Source organism: Cardiocondyla obscurior, linkage group LG19 (assembly GCF_019399895.1).
Source record: "Cardiocondyla obscurior isolate alpha-2009 linkage group LG19, Cobs3.1, whole genome shotgun sequence".
NCBI lineage: Eukaryota > Metazoa > Arthropoda > Insecta > Hymenoptera > Formicidae > Cardiocondyla > Cardiocondyla obscurior.
In genome coordinates, this window is record NC_091882.1 from 1,920,329 (window position 1) to 1,936,827 (window position 16,499).

Here is a 16,499-nt window from a genome sequence, read left to right on the forward strand (position 1 = left end):
CGCGAATAGAAGCGAACGGAACGTATCGCGATGAGTCGGAATATGGAAAGTTCACAAAGTAAATTTGAGAGCGCGCGGGAGAAGAGTAGACAACTCGATTTTGAGTTTTAATCCAATCTCAACGTCTCCGGAGTACCCGAACACCCCATTATTGACGTACCATATGTTCCGCGATTCCTTCCAACACCTCTCGCTCCCTCATTTTCATCCTCCCTCTCGTTTTACATCTCTCTTTCATCGATTCTTCTTCGTTCCCTTTGTACGGCATCTTTGGTCCGCAGTTCGTCGTCGAAAGTTCGCATTCCCCGATTTACGGAAACATCCTCTCTCGGGTAACGGCGTACCGGAGGAGCCATTCCCGTCTGTAACTTTGATTTGTCGCCGCTGTCTCGCGTACGATCGCATGCACGCGGTTTTTTATTTACTATTTTTTCGCGCTGCCGTTACCCGAGAATTTCTCGCTGTCTATTGCCGCGTAAAAAAAATGTTTGATTTATTTATATACGAACATACGTAATTTTAGATCGAAAAACGTTTTTAGTTTAGACGTCGAGAACAACGCGACTGCGTTTATTAAATTTATTCATTGTAATATACCCCAGAAACATTTTTATTTTTATAGCGAGGTCTTCATTATTTGTACAATTTGCCGTGCATTCAAGAGATTTTGACACTCGCAATTGAAAATGAGATCTACTTTCATACATCTACGTGATGACTCAATTTTGCACGTACGACAAACGACCTCTTCCTTCAACGAGGAAAAGAAATTTCAAGCACACGGACGAGCGAATTGCAGCATTCTGTATATATTGCGTGAGCAACGAGTGTCCTTGATCGAAATAATCTTGTCTGACAGGCGAATCCTTGTCAAGGACAGAAGAAAATGGAAGTATATATGTCGCGGGCAAAAGAAAATAGAATATCTCGTGCACTTCGGGAAAACTATACGGGGACCTGCATGACGTCCTAAATCTTTCATATCAAATCATTCGGAAAGCCGCATGTAACTACAGCGCTGAAAGTTTAATGAGAATTCAATGTAGTATTTATTCATTGCGCGATACTACATTTCCCCGGAAGGAAATCACATTTTTGTATTACGCCCGTGTCCAAATTTGCAAAAGCAGATCGATATATCGGTTAATTACGGTGCACGCTTTGAAATTAATGAACGTATGAAATTGTAAATGGAAATACTCTCTTTATTATTATTATTATTACGTTGCACGTTAAGATATCGATATTAATTTTTGCTAATGAACCCTGTGTTGTCAATTAATCCCGAAATGAATCGACCGACGTAAAAACATTTTTTAATAAGAAAAAAATATAAAAAAAAACAAAAATTAATGAATAAGTCACGAAGATCAGACGTTCGTGGTCTTTTCAAATATTCCGTGTAGTCGTTAGTGTTGTAGGTCGGGGGTGGAAGGGGGAGGGGAAAGAGTTTCGATATCGATTTGACTGTTAGCCGCGTAAAAAGAAAAAGTTCGATGATAAAATAGCACCTTTCCTCGCACTGCCAAGGATGTACAACGAAAGGAGGCGCTCTTTACGCACGATCGGATAATGGACAGAAATTATTTACGGCGCTTCGGAAAATTACTTATTACTTATGGCCCCCTCATTACATTGACGTATGAGTTATTGACGTGACTAACGTCATGCGCAGAGCACGGAGAATTTAGTTACGGCCGGAGGATAAACGGAATAATCGAATCGTATAATTATATCATTTTGAGATAGATGTACAATACAATACATATTAATTACTAGCGATGGCCATTATAATCGCGCGCGTTTGTTGTTGATATAGAGATTTTTCGCTGGCGTCGCGTAAACGCAACGAGCGAGTAATTGCGTCAACGATTATACGCGCGTCGGTTATTTTAAAGTTCGGTATTAGAGATACGCGGCGATCGTGTGCATAAATTTCATAATTTGCTCGACGGACTTATAATTGCTGTTTAAACGAAAAGTCTTGTTGAGCAAATTACTTTGAACCGGTAACGAAGGCACAATGTTAAACGTTTCGCGAAGTAACTATCAGGAGACGCGATATTACCTCGCTTTATCTTGAAAAATGTAATAAAACAAATTGATTGAAAATGCTATGTTTATAATATTATTATTTTATTTTAATTAATTTATTTTTTTTTAGTAATAACGAAATATAGATTTTTATAGAATATTGTCGGTGCTACTGTAGCAATCGCGTCGAAAATATTTCCGGGTAAAATAGGTCATTAGAATGCGCCGGCGAAAAAATTTTACGAGCTGAACATGTTATGGCCGTTGATATGGCATTGTCATAAATGTCGCGAGTGCTTTACCCGAACACGTCCACTATAAAGCGCAATCTTAATTTGAATCGATATACACGATAGGGATTTTATTCGGACCGAATAAAAATACAACGGCGATATCTCGCGATAACACTTGAAAATGTACGTATTGATAAACTTTGTCTACGCTATTAGTTTATGCGCCGTTTCCGAATGAGATTGACTTTCAAGCAACGAGAACATACCGCGCGGCTTGCCTGAAATTTCGAGATTACTGTTTCGACTTTTTGACATTTTAGTTCACCAAGTTTTGTGTTAGTTCCACAGATATAGCGCGCTAATATGAAATGTCGCGTTGAATGCATATTGAAAATCGATATGTATTTCGTTTGCCGTTTTCTCGGAACGCGTGTCGTTCGCATTTATTTCGAGAATTTCGTCTGACTGGAAATGATCGCAAATCAGATGCGCATGATTTTATATATTGCATTTAATATATTCAAATAAATATCAATTTTCACGATCACATGCGTACTGTTAATTTATATATTTATTTATTTTTATTTCTTTTTCTCTCTCTCGTGAATTTTATTGAAATATCGAGCTTTATTTTTCTAATAAAATACAAAAAGAAAACGAGACGTAGAAACCAGAAGATAGTGAGAAAATATAAAGCAAAACTTTTATGAATCGAGCGTTATTGGGCGAAGTTTCTTTGAAAATTAGTAAAATCCAGCTCATTCGTGTTTATTCGTATTCTGATATCCGATAAATGCATTCGCGATAACGAGAACTCTTCTTTTTTTACCTATCAATTGTTGTTACTGTTGGCAAACTACGAAATTGAAAAGAAGATCAAACTAGCTCTACTGGGGTTGATCGACAAAATGTATAATAGAAAAAAAAGAGAAGAAAAAAGGGAAAAAAAAAAAAAAAACAATGCGGTTAAAATCGGCTTAACGCCAGTTCGCGGTGCCGCAGCGACGGCATTATTCTCCGGTTCCTTCGTGAAAACACTTTTGCACCTGCGGTGTGACGGCATCGCAGTGATCGATCATCGCTATGGCCTCAAAATATAGTCGGGATTTGTCGACACACTTAATGCCCGCTTTATTTGCCGAGAAAATTTTTCAAACGAATCGTTTTACGAAACCATCGACGCAAGTACTCCGGAAACTAAGCTACGTAATAAATCCTTTAACGCTAACGGCAATCGTACGAGCATATCGCATCTTGATTATTTTATTACAAATTTAAATTATCTCATTCATTAATTAGAGAAAAAATTTTTTTATGTCTTATCACGAGCACGCTCACGCATCGTGACACGCTCGTAATCTGTCTCGTTATTATTGAATATTGTCCTGCCTAGTAATGACTTTGTCGTAAAAGATGTAACCGTGGAAAAGCACTTTATTTAATGTAGGCGACATGCAGAAATAACCGCGATAATTTGAAAACCATAGCCGAGTTATAAGGATAGCAGACTTTTACAACGGGAAGCGTTAAATTTACGCAAATGGAATTATTCGCGCATGTCGACCTGGGCTCGACGTTGTTACTCATTTCCGAACTTTCGCGTTACATTCTCCGTGCGTCTTCCAATCAGCCTGAGTGTTGTTCCACGAAATAAATCGTCCGAGCGACAATTTTGTTTCACTATTCTATTACAGCCGGGGCGCTCGTTAACGAAATGACGGGTTGAATTTTTACGAAAATCACATGTTACAAGGGTGGATCGATCACGGGACCTTCTTTTACGATCTACGAATGACGGGCGAGAAAAGTGGATTTTTCGATTTAGTGTACATAAAAGCTTTTAAACTTCAAGCTCACGGTATTATTCTTATTGTCGTTTTAACATTTTTCGCAGAGCGATCGTTCTATATAGCCGGTTAATTAATGAAAATTCTTAGAAGAAAGTATTTCAAAAAAGTTAGTTCAATTATTTATACAGCGGTAACAACAATAGTCAATTATCATAGCGAAACGATATTTTATTGTAGAATAACGTACGTCGTACATCAAGTTTCAATTGTGCCGAGCTCGACGTGAAAATTATTTTAGAAAATTAATTTTTAATTAGGTATTTATCACTTTTGCGTAGCGTGCCGTGTATAAATTACAGATGCAAAAAGATTTATGGGAATAAAATTGAATTTCTCGCAGTTAAAGATCCGACAGCCGCTTGATGAACGACCTCTTCCAACGGATTCTCCTAGATTATCTTAGTGACGTAATCAATCGCAAATACCAAATTGCAAATTCCCATTAGCGATCATTTATTTAGAAGTCCCCGATGTTTGCCGCGAGAGTAATTGAAAATCGGCGAAATAAGGAAAGAAAATAAAAATCATTTTTGCAAGTGACGTCTCTTTGTGAAATATTAAAAAAAGAAAAAAAACATTTTTTTTTAATATTCCCGATAATTACCGAAATGGATCTTTCTTTATCTTCTAATCGGAAATATGACCTTTTAAATTATAAATGCACTTTTGCAAAATTAAAGGTATTTTTACATTAATTTATTTTGCAATGTTGTTAACGGCAAATAATTAATTACTGCCGCGGCTCAGAGTTTATCTTATAATTTTCATTCCGAGCGTACATTATCTACAAATGGAGCAGAGCTCGGTAAATAATACGTACGTGAAGCAATTGCCGTAAAATGGCTGTCGTGCTTATAAACATTTCTATATACTCGCGTTATGCCCTGTCTCGATAACGAGGCACTTGCTGTGAAAAATACTTAACGAAAAAATGTTACGCTTAGTGGCCGAAGAAGTCTTAAAAGCTTTGATGCCGCTTAGAAGTACTGTGTATGTCTGGACGCTACAGGATGTATCACAACTAGATATTTTAACGTTACAAACTCTACAAATAATTTGAAATAAATCTGCCGTTTCTCAAAAAAATTAGAGACTTTTAATCTTCAATAAATGAACAATCAAAAATTTTTTTAATCCTGCTAATCGAGCTTCAGAAAAGAGAATAGTATATTAATTAATTTAAAAAGGACTTTAATAGGACTTTGATTTGATTCTTAATTAAATATCAATTAATTCGTTCGAGTACCTGACCCTCGCGTAAAAAATATATATTTGTTAGACGATTATACAAACTGGTTATAAGATTTTCCCATTCTGTAACAAGCTGTATACCATGCGATATCGTGCTGTACACTGGCGTTTAATGGCGAAGAAGTTTTGTGTGATATGGAGAGTAAAAATAACTCAGGAAATGAGTTTCTAATCGGAATCTTATATCATGCGCTTACTTTGCGTGCCGCTCTTACGATCGTCTCTAATTTAAAAAAAAAAAAAAAAAAGTAAAAAGAAAACGGCCGCGAGAGTGGAAAGTCGAAGTTAACAGGGAGATTCTTTATCAGTTACAACCCTGCATATCGAATCGAATCGGTGAGTCTTACGGTGCCTTAATCTCCGTGACGTTAACGATTATGATGAGTGTAACGAGCTAGATCGACAGAAAATCCGATTCGCCTTGATTTCAATTTACACCCTACGACCCAACCCCCTCTTTACCCCCCCTTGCCTCCCCCGCTCTTCTATTGCCCTCCTCTATCCCGCCTCTCTTCCCTCATTTTCTACGCTTTATATGCGCCAGCACAAGAACGCCTTTTCCCGACGATGGGGTATTTCCCTGGTTCGATATCGATTATAACGCCGGCGGCTATTATGAATATTATTCTATTAACGCGGTCTTATCTCGAAAGAGAAACCGGAAGCTAATTAAAACCGCTTCAGCTTCATAGTCGGAGTTAATGTCCGATGCACACGCTGCAATACGCAATATTCATGTGTTATCCTTAATATTGACTCGTAATGACTACTCGCGTATGCGTATAAGATTAATTATCGTACGCGCGTAATGAAAACCTTGGCCTTGAAGATTGTGAAAATAAAGGTTCTTGAATTTTGAAATATAGGAAATGTGTAAAATTAGTTATAGATTTTGTGTAGCGCTATAAATGTTACCTTTAACACCGCAAGAATATCGCGGAATACTCGTGGTTTATACCGTCGTAACCAAGAAACTACGATCATTTCGAGGGGGTTTATCCAGCAATTTAACGTCGTACTAATATTTTATATTACCTCCTTTTTTTCTTTTTTTTTTTTCAGTTATACAAAGATATAACTCAGATTGCATTTTGTACTCGGTCAAAATATTTTCTTTCTCACCATTGATCATTATTAATATCATCACACCGAGTGTGAATTAAAAACTGAGCAACAAATAGATTCTATAATAAATAAACTAATGAGATTTTTGTAAACGCGAACACGAGACTTAATTTTACGCGGCGTAGTATACCCGTTTCACGAAGCGCCGCTGTAATTACCCGCAAAGCGACGTAACATAATTAATTACTTAATAAATCATGATTTTAATAATAAATTTACGAGTACAGCTCAAGAAAAATTAGAGTTATAAAAAAAAAAAGCACCGCCCGCTCATGGTAAATCCAAGATTTATAACTCTCCTTATTATCTCATCCTTAGTTCGCCGGGGAAGTTGAAATTACATCTCGAATCTTTTTTATATCCTGTTGGAAACTCGCGAGATTCAATACAGAGCTGCTTATATGTGAGCAACAACATCAGCAACCTATGCGTTATTTATTCTAAGATTTTTTTTAATAATTCCAACTTAATATTTTCTCACCGTCTCCCGCTGACATTATTAAAGAAAAATAAAAAGTAAAGAAAAGTCGCGCGGTTTCTCTATTATTTTTAAGTAACGGACAGTGCGCCGCGAGGAAATGTTTTCTAATGCAGACGATCGCTCCCGCGCACCGACTTACGAACTGTCGCAATCTCGCGGACTTGCCTATTCTTAATACGCTTTGCAATAAAAGTACGTGGCATGCTTACAAGTCCGCAGTTAGCTAGCTTATTGCAATTTTGGAATACTAGGGCGACACCGACCGATACATTTACCACGGCAAAGAAGCACTTCTACGCGGCTCGCCTTGCATTCAGCGTTTAACGTTGCGGATTCAAGATTACGGGTGTTTTACAAATTCTCCACTGAGCATTCTAACCGACGAATCAGATAGAACATTCCAACCGTTTTGCGTTTATGTGCATTGTTCAAGAACTCCTTAACACATCGTACCACGCTTGCCGGAGTACTTAATAGTTATTATTTCGGCGCCCGGCGTGGAGGAATGTCGAAAGAACTTGCTACACTAGCCGTCCCGAGCTTTTTACTATGTTGAAATTTATTTATTCATATATTTCAAAAGGGGGGAAAAAAGGAGATAAGATCACGTTTGTTTTAGTTATGTAAAATGCAATTTGTCAGTGTACCAGACTCCCGTAACATTTAGATCCCTCTTCGAAACAATCTGGCTTAGTTTCGAAGAAGACAACTTTCAATACCGGATGGAGAAACAGAATAAACCAGGCGAAGCAACGTGACGCTGTTGCGAATTTCACTGGCCCAATTCACAAATTGTACAAACATGGATTTTATTTCGCGATCCGCAAGATATTATATTGACAAAAACAAAGGAAATCGAATTGAATTTATATCGTCAGTCCCGAATGACAACTACATCGCTTTTTATCGTCGGCAAAAGGGACGAATATAAAATCTCTACACAAAGCTCACGTTGCTTTCCAATATCGTAACATGATTTGAAAAAAGCCAATATGTATTGAATTTTAATATTATATTTGTCTCAACTGATTAACGGAACAAGTCCGGTCTTGTGACTGCGCGGTAAATGTAAAACGGAAAATTTTTATCTCGAACCAATATTTACGTACGAAGAAAAGGCGATTAGATATTATTCTCAATTTTCCCTCTTTTTTTTCTCTCTTTTTCTTTTTTAATATTACTTGCAATTTTCTTTGAGTTGGGTAAAATTAAAAATGCTTATTTCAGAACGCTTCCTGGATATTCAATCAAGAGCCACCGGAATATATTCTCCCCCCATGCATGAATGAATAAAGTATAGGTAAGAAGCTTTTCGCGTAGCTGAAATTTCGTATTTATTATTCTCTTGACGCACTTTGCATATCAGAACGCCGCACAAAGCGATCCCCGGGATCCACGCGAGTTCCCTCATCTAGCCATCAATTTTTTCAAAAGAATGATGGATTGGACATGGTTTTTCTGATATTGGGCAAAGGTTGCCGAGAATTATGGCTACGCTCGAAATACACGTACACATATGCGCTCACGCTATTTCTATGTAAAGTATACATCAAGATAAATAACAGTATGTCGACTTCATTCTTCAACCGTTATTTCCTGTTTTATACACGAGTGTCCGAATTCTTTCTATTCTCCGACGGATTATAAATCGCTTCTCCTTAATTCGTGGCAAATCCATTTACCCCCTTTGACATAAGTCGACAAAAATAATATTGCGAACTCAGAATCCCGGCCAATTTCTTTTATCATTTTTTTTCCTGACCTCTTGCTATTATACTTTTTGTAATAAAGCTACTTTTTATTAAAAAAAAAAAATAATAATAATAAAAAAAAAAGATTTAAAATATCGTTAAGTAATTTCGTTAAAGACCGTTTGAGAAAAAATATGTTTCTGATTTTCCGCAGTACATAAATCAATTCCATTAATTTTTCATACCACCATCAATGTAAAGTTATTGAAAACGAGAGAGAATATTGCAGTTAAACCAGCGGTCGCGTCGAGCCTTTCAGAAACAATTACTTCCATCGCTATCGTGCCTCATAACCGAGTTAATAGAGTTCGCAAGATTATTTAATAGCGGAACATCGGTAGTTTGATGTACGTCGCGACGGGATAGTAAATCTACCGGTAAAGTACTAAAGTTTCCAGTCGTATGTTACGCGAAACATCCACGCCCCCATTAAATATTTCTTTGTTAGACTCGGGGGAAACTTTCTAGCGAAGAATGAGAATATTTCATAACGCTGCTCGTCTCGACTCGACACAATCGTAATTCCCCGACTTAATCTTAATTTCTGACGCGCCTGCTCGTGCGTGACATGCCATTTCATTCATTTGAAAATCTGCATATGCCCTCCCAACGTATTCACAGAAGCACGAATTCCACCGGAATTTATAGTATCCTCGTAACAAACGAGGAACATAACAGTTACAATTAAAAGCTTTGGAATTCCATTCAAATATTTCTTACAGATATTTAATTCCGTGCTTATGTAGCGTGATCTAAATCTAACGTTTACGTATTCGCGAAATATATTTGTTTTACTTGCACGTTTTAATAAAATACGAGATAATAGAATTTTAAATTAATCGCGTTAATATTATTTATTTTATTTATATAGTATACAATTTGTATTTTATGTTTTTAAATATTATTGGGGACGTTAATGAATTATGATAATTTTTTTTTAATGATTACAATTGAGAAATTTATGTTCCGCAGCGTGTTGCTGATTCAAGAGACTCCAACAAGTTATAAAATAAATTGTGAGACTTACCAATTCCCCTGAGCTGCAGCGGAGTTGTTGATTTCTGGCGGTGGCTGTAACAGAAAAAAAAAAAATTATTGTAGATAAGAATATGAGTTAATCAAATTAATAAAAAAAAAATTAAAGGCTGATATTTAATAATGATTTTATAAAGGAAATTTATGCTTACCTAAGAGGTGCTCCGCTGGCGCAGGATGCCCATCCTGAGCCTGCTCCTCCTCTCAGTTTGGACGTCGTGACGAGTCGTCCTTCCGCGCACTAGAAACTCGCGAACGCGTCCGAATAAACTACTATCGCGAAAAAAGAAAAAAAAAAAATGAATATTGTCGCGCGTAATTTTTCGGCACTCCCGTAAAAAATAAATAGTCGCAAAAAAAAAACGCCCGGTGACTGCGGCACTCCCGTATTATTATAAATAAATCGGCGTGCGGCACTTTCACTAAACGATGCACTTCAGCGAAGTTCCTCTTGAGCTGAAACAGAAAAAGTAAAAAATTATATTTTAGCTGTATAATATGATTAACTAAAATGACAAAAAAAAAGTAATGAAAAATCTAAATTATTTAATTTCAAGAGAAAATTTATATTTACCCAGGGGTTGCTTCGCTGGGGCAGGATACCCTTCCTGGGCCTCCTCCTCCTCTCAGTCATCCTCTCAGATGGGGTGAGACGTCCTTCCCGCATCCTGGACACTCGCGAAATAGTCCATGCACTCCCGCATGATCCGCGGACCCGACACGAAAAACCGGCCACGACGTAAATGTCCATGAGTCGTCTCTCGATTCTCCGGAAAGTTCTAGTAGACGGAACGAACAATACCAAGACTCACACCGAGCAGCGAACGGGCCGGGCCGCGATACGAATGTTCTCCGTGCACTTTATTTTCTTGGAGTTCCACAAAAATCACGCACGAAACTGTCTGAGAATCTCGGCCGCGACGAAGAAGATGGCCGAAGTGCGGCTGTCGTTTCCCTCGCAATAGCAGTTACCGGAGCCTGCCGAAGGAAATCAAGATGGGAGCCGGGAGTCGAAAATGTCCGAGTAATACGCGACGAAATTCACGCCGGACGCTTCGCGCGCGCCGCGTCCGTTACCGTAACTTTACTGTTCCGATGCATTTTTTCGACGCCCGAAATCGAACACACAGCGTTGATTGGAATGACGAAGGAGCACAGAAATGATTGTTCGTACTCGAGCCGACGATGTTGATACGTTTTCGTACGCGAGACTGTCTTTCCTGCGATCGAATATTCGCGAATTTGCAGAGCGATCGATGACACGTCCGCACGCCCGTGTCTCTGCAACTAGACTGAGTTTCGGCCACTAGATAGAGGGGGACAGCCACGTAAAAAAGTGAGACGGCAATAGGTCCGATCGTCAACTGCACGCTGTCCTTCTCGCACGTTCTCTCGCAGTTCTCGGAATCGTTTAGCTCGACTCCGAGCTCAACGCCGAGTTAATCCTTTGTTTATGTTTTGATTCTTCGGTCGGTCAGCCTTCGTCGGTGGAAAAAAACGGCGTACAGAACTTTCTCGAGACCGGTTTAGAATCTCAGCTGCGACGAAATAGGTGGCAAGGTGCTGAACTCGTGCTCGCGATATTGATCTTAAATTTAAAGTCATTACATTTTGATCGCGAATATCACTGCTTCGATGCTCGCGTATCGTCGCCAGACTACAAGCACGCGAATATGCCCCGGCGGAATAAGACACGAGGTGACTCAATTTTGTTCGACCGATCGTACGCCGGTGGACGGACACGGGCGGTGTCCCGCGCGGCACATTGTGGTTCACAGGATTCTTAAGACGAGGCGAGACATAAGGACGCGACGATTAGCTGCGAGAGAACACGCAGATGCCTCGATTTCTACTCCTCGCGATCTCCACGTGGCCGGCGTATCGTCTCGACTGCGCAGTGGGGTCGCGTAGGCCGGAAATGATCAGGCGATCGATAGAGCGCTGTGATTGGTCGGCGCCCAGGGTCACCCATCTCTTCTAGGCGTCCTGACTTTTTTGCCGCTTAACTCGACTACGATCACTGGTGATTGCGGGGGAGGCGCGGGGAAATCGCGAAGACCACGTACGGCGCGGTGTCCTGTGCGGTACGTCGCGGTTCGCGGGACTCTTAGGGCGAGGTGAGACACAAGGGCGCGACGATTAGGTGCGGGAGAACACGCGGATGCCTCGGCACCTTCACCTCGAGATCTCCATGTGGCTGGCGTATCGTCTCGACTGTACAACGGGGTCGTGTGGATGATTATCGATTGATCGATCAATGGAGCGCTGTGATTGGTTGGCGCCAGGGTCACCCATCTCTTCTCGGTGTCTTCGATTTTTTGCCGCTTAACCCGACTACGATCACTGGTGATTGCGGGGGAGGTAGGGGGAAATCGCGAGAACCACGTGCGGCGCGGTGTCCTGTGCGGTACGTCTGGGTTCGCGGGACTCTCAGGTCGAGGCGAGACACATGGGCGCGACGATTAGCTGCGAGAGAACACGCGGGTGCCTCGACACCTTCATCTCGAGATCTCCACGTGGCCGGCGTGTCGTCTCAACCACGCAACGAGTCACGTAGCCGGCCAGCGATCTTCGCCAGGAACATATTAATTAAATATGCATTAAAATTAAATCTCAAAAGCACGCGCTGTTCAATGTCTAGTGAATTATAAATTACATAAAGCTCGCGACGGTAAATTAACTATGAATTAAAAAGTACAACAGAAATAAATTTTTTTCCCCACGAGAAAGACTACTTGTTGCGAGCATGTGTGTGCAGCCGCTTCGATGCGCGAGTAAAACAAATCCAAAATAAATGACTGATGGGAGAAAAACGAGAGAGAGGCGCCTCGCCTTTAAGGTGAAACGTAACGGAAGTATTAGCTCGAAGGGCAGAGTATAAAAATGTTACGTAATCGCGTTACCTTGCCGAAACATCAATAGGATTAACTCGAGAGCCGTTCTGAAAAGAGCTCGTTTTCTTTCTTTGAAGTGTATCGCGTGTTTTATAAAGTTCGTTCCTGCGCCGGAACCTAACTCTTATACAAATGAAATTGTGCCAAGCCGCGAAGATTTATGCATTCCCTCTGTGTGGCCCGTTCAAGAAATATGCATTTAAGGTAAGTACCTGCAACTCCATTCTCTTAGACGTGAGTTATGCTTTTAAGCGTACTAGTAACGTTTATCATAATACCATGCGCGAGACGCGCATTCAAATATATCCGTACTCGCGACGAGTTAACATTGTTTTATAAGTTAAACGAGTCTTACACGCGATGATTATGCTCTTTTGTTTCTTAACCGCGCGCTCTGCGATGTCTGAGTCTTTTAAAAACTGTATATCTACATTGTACTTTACGTAAAATGCTTAATATGCTGATAAATTATCCTCTCCTTTTTTCTTTCTTTTTTTTTTTTTTTTTTTTTTAACAGATTAGAGACTCAGATGTTAATTAATTATATTAATTTTGATAAGGATAATTACAATTGCGTGATATACGGCCGAACGCGTAGCACCAATTTTTTATGAAAGGATAAAGATATTAGCGCGCAGATTTTTTATTTCTGTAACACCCACGTTTGCGGCGCGCGTGTAAAATAAAAGAAAATCAGGAGGCGAAATAAGCGCAGGCAATTATATCGTTAACTTTAAAAGGAAAAATCTATAACTCTCTCTCTAAATTAAATGAAAGCTAGGAAGCGTGGGGAAAAGTTGATGAGCAGTCGTCGAAACCGAGAGAAGAAAAGTTCTCTTCTGTTCGTTGATTTATACGTTTCGTTGTTGTACAATCATCCCGCAACGACCGACAATTCTGTGATTACGAGTTTAATCGGAAGTTTTCCCTGATCACTTTCGCACACTTTCCGGCAGAGTGTAGCCGGCGGAGCTTGTTAAAAAGCCCAGAAAATACCTTTGTTACCGTAAACGCCGCTAATCTGTTGCACGAGCAATTCCATTAGCACGTCATTAGCTCACCACTGTGACACGAGGGTGAAGATGCGTAGTAACGGGCTTAAAAACGTTTTCGCGTGAGAGCGAGCCAAATTAATGTCGTTAACGCCATTAGCCTGATAACGTATTATCACAGCTGTATTTCGAGTATTTGATTCCGTGTAATTATCCCTTAATCCGTGCCACGCCACTACTTATTAAACGACGTTCCGCACTCATAAATGTGAGAGATGCGGCGCAGCCTCACCGCGAGGGAGAATTAATGCGCGGCGCGATGATCAAAGTAAAACGTCTGTTATTAGTTGACTCTTATTAGAGCTCTTGATAAAAGGAAAAAAAAAAAAATAAATAAATAAATGAATTTACGACGGGAAAGACCCCTCCGAAAGTTCAAGCTGATTTTCACTGTTATCAATCCATCGTAATATATAGCGACCTAGTTATTGGCTCTTAACGCCTATCGGGTTTATCAATTAAAACTGAACCATTCGCATCGGGATTACATCGGCGACATCAAAATACGAAATTTCGCGAAACCGTAACTTTAATGTCCACGTATTTTTACCAAGGGATATATATAATTACGCACGGCGACTATTAAATTTCAGCGTTAAAATATATTGTGGTGAAATATTTAACGGGTTAATAAATATTACATTAGCTAGATATTCAGCGAATTAATATTATAACTAATGCACGATGTATTAAAATTGAGTGTGATAAGTAAAAATAATAAAAATAAAATGTTTATGTTTCGCGCAAATAATTTTCTCGAAAAAAAAATTCTCTCAGCTTTGTCAATCAGAGAAACGCCACGAGACGTCTTCGTGCTGAAAAATTATATCAGCAGAAAATTGTAAAATATAAGATTTTATATTATCATACGGGGTCTGTATCAGTCGTTTCATTTCCCGCTGGCTATTCATACGCGGAGTAAGTTCCCTTTCTGAATGCGACGGTGATATATTCAACTCGTATAAATTTCACTTTGCATAATTTCGTTTTAATTTTGGATCGCTCTCATTAATACATTGAAAAAACAAGTTATTCGATGGGAGCGCGCGAATTGCGTATCACGGATTATTTTACCGAATTACTTTGCCGCATAATCTGAAAATTAGAAAACCCACAATGCGAGCGGCATCGATCGTTATTGCGTATTCCATCCCGCGCCGAATCTAATTGCAAATCGCTTGCGTGTAATGGCTCGGAAGCCAAAGCCGTAGCGGTCTATCGATTACCATGGGTTTACAGTCACCATTAGAGTCGATTACAACAGACCTGTCCCTAGTTTCGCTAATGCCGATATAACATAGTCAGAGAAAATATATTACGTATACTTGAAAACAAATTATTCGGCATTTAATTAAAAAAAAAAAAAATCGCGTAAGCGGAATATCTATATATAATAGATTTCTTTTTTAATTATAACGTTGCGTTACGTAAAATATAAATTTACTTTTCACGAAAATGTCACGTATTTACGTGCGAAAAAAATCGAAATATTATGCGACGCGTATAACGCCGTGCGATATTTTATTTTTTTTAATTCTTCTAAAAATAGAACTCATTGTTATAACCGCGTTTCAGTAAATTATGCTCGCAGGATTAATCTATGTTTGTAAATTTGTGATGAATAATATATGTACGTTCATAACGCATGTAAATTTTCAACAGCAAGTCCATAAATGTAATTTAAACGCCATTATTATAATTAATGTAAGCACATACGATTATTATTATTTATTATTGTTATTTTATTATGAAAAAGCTTCTTTATATTAAATTTTACGTGCCGTATACCGGGGCGACTCTCGTTCTTTAATAAGTCATCACCTAATTAGTCGGTAACACGGCATCGTTCACGTTATTCATGCGAATCCCGTCTATATAATTTTCTATACATGGAAGCATTTTGTTGGCCAGGAAATTTCGCGGTAGGCGTTGAATCGCGAGTGCCTTGGAGATTCTCGACATGCTTGTGTCGAAACGACGTGACTCTCGGTGAGTAAATTGTAGGTTTTCAGAGTTACTTGACCTGAAACAAGCTGCATTAGCGAACTAAGATTTCCCCGTTTCTACCAGCGATCTTTTTCGAGCCGATTGCATACCAGATAGCATTTAATGATTGTATAAACTGGTCTTTTTAATTTTCTTTTTTAACGGGCCACACATATATTTTTAATTACGTTAAATAATTACTACGAAGAAGACTGTACTTCTTAATTTTTATTTACGCAACACCGCTGATCTATTTGTACGCAAACGTCATAATAATTCATTTACTTTCCTCGTGGCTCATTTCGCAACGAGAATCCGACGACGCTTGTCGAACTTGTATTAAACCTCGGAGAGTTTGACGGTAAAATGACACGCGGATTGCAGAAACGGGATTTATTGGCTAGAGAGAATAGGCTATGAATTCTAATAGCGTTCTTCTCAAAGTCCTCGAAAATTCTAATTTATTATTCATACCGACAAGTTTGCTGATGACCAATAGAATGAGCAATTTAGGTGGTGAATCGATGGTGGGAAAAAAAAAAAAAAAAAAAAATGAAAAGTACATGACAGAAATTGAGATATCAAAAATTTTTCAAAGTAAACCATTTTTAAAGTGCGATGAGACTCTTTAATATGAAGCAAAATTTTGTAACGCGTTCGCGCTCGTAGCAGCACCGAGATAGAAGCTTTTCGACAACAAAATAAATAAAGAAATCCGTAGTTTATCTTACTCTTAAGACAGTCGATCGGTAGTAGGTGGAATACTCAGAAATACCCTGAAAACGTCCTCGCGAAAGAATGGGATGA

The 16,499-nt window shown here is 39.0% G+C and overlaps 1 long non-coding RNA gene across 1 annotated transcript; it reads right to left on the bottom strand.

The window, feature by feature from the left end:
- Positions 1 to 6,570: 6,570 nt before the first annotated feature.
- On the bottom strand, positions 6,571 to 10,714 carry LOC139110048 (uncharacterized). The gene is made up of 3 exons (XR_011546941.1): positions 10,335 to 10,714; positions 9,913 to 10,216; positions 6,571 to 9,796 (listed from the first exon to the last, which is right to left on the bottom strand). It is a non-coding gene; the product is annotated as an uncharacterized lncRNA (long non-coding RNA).
- Positions 10,715 to 16,499: the final 5,785 nt, after the last annotated feature.